A 4,407-nucleotide genomic window follows, 5' to 3' on the forward strand; every position below is an offset into this window, starting at 1 on the left:
GTTCACTGACACAGTTACAACTATTGGCACATCAGCACATTCAATACTGGAATTCATTCTGAGCACTCTAGTTTTGTACTTGTGAAAAAAGTTTTAGGACTATGTGGGGATTAATTCACAATAATGTTCCTTCCTTTTAAATTTTCACGTTGTGTTTTAGAGAAACAAATAATTTGGTGAATTTTACTTAACTCATTGGGTTTTTCTTCTCTTACTTAAAGGCTATGGAATCATGACCTTTGCCTAGTGAGTCTGATGCTCTATCAACTGAGCTACCATGGCTGGACATGATATGATGGATGGACATGGGCAACTCGATATACCCTCTTGAAAATGTTTTAGACATACACCAAAAGGTATGCATATGATGTAATCTACATATATAATTACAAGCACAATTAAAATCTTAACACATTATTTATAGGTTATTGCATTTTTATGGGAAAATATGAATGAGTTTTTCGGATGGATATACTGCATGACCTTGGGAGTGCAGTACATCCCTCCGACAAAACGAGTTCATATTTTCTAATACAAATAAAGCAACCATTTTATTATATGCTCATTTTCTTCTTCTACCTAAGGCTTAATTATATATACACAAAAATACACTATGAGAAACACAGTAACTGAATTTTTATGCTGGATTCATTAGTACAGCACAACAACATTTTTAATGTGCACATAACTCCGCCCAGATAAATTTGAATTTAGTTACACACTAGACATCACTTTCGAAAGAAAGTGGCTTATTGGTCTACTTAAAATTGAAATTTAGAGTCGTATTTTGAATGAATGCGAATTGCAACAACTTTTTCATTTAATCTGGCATGAATAGATTTTGTTATTTTTGTCGATTCTGCTAAATATCATGATAATGACTGGATTTATATGTGTCAGTTCTACATGATGTACATCTGATTTCATCAGCGAGGGAGCAGCATGTTGACATCTGCAACTGTTTCTGTTCTCTCACTGAATGTTTGGAATCATAATATGGGAAAAATATGAAGTCTTTCAACTGTAATTATCAAAAAGACGAAATGGAATATAATGTTTATTTCATTTTGAGTGCAGTTAGGAGGATGTAACTGCACTTGGAATGTAGTTGAAATTACAGCACAATTTTGAAATGTATAATCAAGCTTTAGAACCCATGACATGGCTCATGTAATTCGGATTTGCAGAACTAAGAAAGTACATTTTGAGGAAATTAAGGATGTAAAACTGTAAGTATATTTATTATTACCAACTAAAGAAGACATGTTTGTAACTTGTCAATTGCATGTTATTTGTGGGGACCCAGCAATTTTATGAAATGTCTGGGGTCTATCGCTAGCCTAAATCTGAAACATTGTATCAAAATACATGTAGTTAACACAGAATATTGCATAGCAGCTGGTATGTGGCAGTCCACGAAACATCTGTTTTAGTTCATTCAGAAACATTTAATCAACCAAACTGTAAAGTGTAACTGCATGAGTGTACATGTTTACAAAGTAGTTCTTAACACACTACTGGGCACACGTGTAGTGCATATGAGTGCAATATGAAGGTGTGCAATATCACAAAATATTGCATGATTCTGCAAAGTTAACAGAAATAAAAATGAGCATATATAATAAGACGTATCTTGCAAATGATAATTTTGGTATTACAAAGGAAAAATTGACATCTATATATATATATATATCTGCTAATGAAACAAACAACAGCTTAGACAATTATTACAAGAACAAAATTTATATCATTTTATTAAAAAAATACATACAAAAGAGCAAACAACAAAACCACAATTCTCCGGACAGATTTTTGGTAGGAGCATTGAAGGTGCACTGTTAAAAAAGTGTTTCCTTTACTGGAAGGTCTGCCTGAAGATCTCTGATCAGTGGCTGCCTGACCTGACACCAGGATAGTTTATTTTTATTATTCATTTCAAGACACTTGCACACAATCATGAGTGGTCAGCATGTTTATAATGCCACCATTGTTTTGAAAATGACTTTCAGCAAGATCTTGATGTATACCTATCAGGTGATGATCACTTCTGCATAGATATACCTTTAGGCTATTCTGCAAAAATGTGGCACAAGGTAAAGTATAAGACTGATTCCAACTATCCCAGCTCATACATAACCATCATTGAATCTACCATATACTGACTCGATATAGGTAAATAATTTGACAAAAACTCATAGAGACTGTTGTTAAATTTCCTTGTATTATTTCTTGCACAAAAATTAGCACAACCCATCCCTCAAAGGTATCACTGCTCTACTGACCGAGTGGAATTTACAGGAATTAAAGATAAGACCATTTCTTCAGCAACAACAAGACTTTCATATTAGCTGCTTTGCATGTCCGATTGGTACCATTTTCATGTAGGATCGACAAGACATAAGACTTCTGGTTGAAACCCAGTGTTGATATCTTTGGAAAAATAAGAGCAACATGAGTTTCAAGATAGCTGCATAAGATTTGGATTGTTTTCATTTAGGACCAACTAGACAAATGAAGTCTTTTGGTGAAAACATAATATTTATATGAATAATCAACTAGAAGCAGCTACAATAAGATTTTCAAGAAGGTGATTTCTGGGGCCATATTCAAAGTCAAATTGGTACCACTTCTATTCATACATCATTTTTTTCTTTCTTCTCTTTAACAGTGTAATTTCAAAATTTTGGAACGGCAGAATAAATGGACCTGGAACATAGCAAAAAGGCAGTCATTTCACTGAATTCCAATAAGTCTGATTCCTCATAGGAGTTTGGAGGAGGGGGATAGTCCAGATATTTTTAATCACTGAAAAACTGAGGATTCTTTTGAGTTTGTAAATTGCAACCTAGAAAACAAAAAACTTAACCTTAAACTCCCCTTCCCCAACCTTGCATATTTGCTTCCTTAATTAGCTGCCTCTCAACATGTATGCTCAATGTTTTGATAAGAATCGAGGTACCTTTGTAATGATGATGCCATAAAAAAGCATATTGCAGAGTACACTGTACATTGAATTTAACAACAATATTCAACACGGTAATTAGAGTATTTATCAACTACTGTGTAAAGTATCAATGGTATACTTGTAATTTACAATTCTCTTGACAAAATGAAGATTAAAAATATGTATAATGCACAGTGGAAATAACAAGTCTCTCTAAGGGACTGACATTTTTAAATTCATGACAAAATCATTTCTTCCTTTTGACTTCCAAGTGTTAAAACTATCTGATACTATTCAGCAATAACAAGGTTTACAGATTATCTGCTCTGGATGCCAGATTGGCATCATTTTCATTCAGTACCATCAAGACATCATTTAGGATCAATGAAACAGTTTAAGTCCTGTGGTAGAAACCTCATGTTCATATGACTTTCCATATTTACAAGATGTTGGCCATATTGGATATCAGATTATGATCATTGACTAATAAGACATCAAAAAAATTATTCTGCTGGAAACCCTATGCCAATAGTAGTTTTCATTCAGAAGAAGTAGCGATATCAAGAATTCAGGATGCCATAATTTGACATCAGATTGGCACCATTTTCATTTACAACCAACAAGACATCATAAGATGTTTATAAGTGAAAACCCTATGCTGACATGACTTATCCATTCAGTAACGATACCAAGATTTTCAATACAACCACTGCGGTGGCCATATTCCCACTGGAACAATTTCTATACAGGACACACTAGACATCATAACAAGTCTTCTGGTGCGAGTCCGATGTCAATATGACTCTCCTTTTAGGATAATTAGTGATAAAATGATTTTCAAATTAATTGATTGACTGATCATGGACTTTCCCTGCACTGTTAGGCTATATAGTGCCATAAAAATGTTATGAAATAAAAGAGCATAGATAAAAGGTTTATTATCAACGAGTGAGCAAAGTATAAAAACACCAATCAATGGGTGATGTAAATGTTCAGAATAAGGATAATAAGATAATAAAAGACAAATTAGGGTGAACAGCAGTACAAATATAAAAGATCTTCAAGTTTATGAAGGTGGTTAGCTCATCTGACTGTAAGGCCAAATGACCTTATGGTATTGCCCTTGTTCAATCATGTGTCATCCATCAACAATTGCTATTTTCAACTTCTTTGCAAAAGCTGCAATACCAATTTCATCCAAACTTAAGTCTAGTTCTTTAATGATTCTTCATGAAGAAATCTGTTCGAGGCAGAAAGTTTGCTTATTGCCTGAAACTTTCTGCCCTTTACTTGAAACCAGAAAAATCCAGGAATGGAAAACTGAAAGTTGGTCATCTTCCACTCCCTATTTCATATCTACCTGCATTTACCATCGAGTCACTGACTACATTTTGTCCTTTTGAATCATGAAATGTACATACTGTGGCTGCTATTTGTAAAAAGCAGGAAAACATTTACTTATC

Source organism: Sinohyriopsis cumingii, chromosome 8 (genome assembly GCF_028554795.1).
Source record: "Sinohyriopsis cumingii isolate HCF-2022 chromosome 8, ASM2855479v2, whole genome shotgun sequence".
Taxonomy (NCBI): domain Eukaryota; kingdom Metazoa; phylum Mollusca; class Bivalvia; order Unionida; family Unionidae; genus Sinohyriopsis; species Sinohyriopsis cumingii.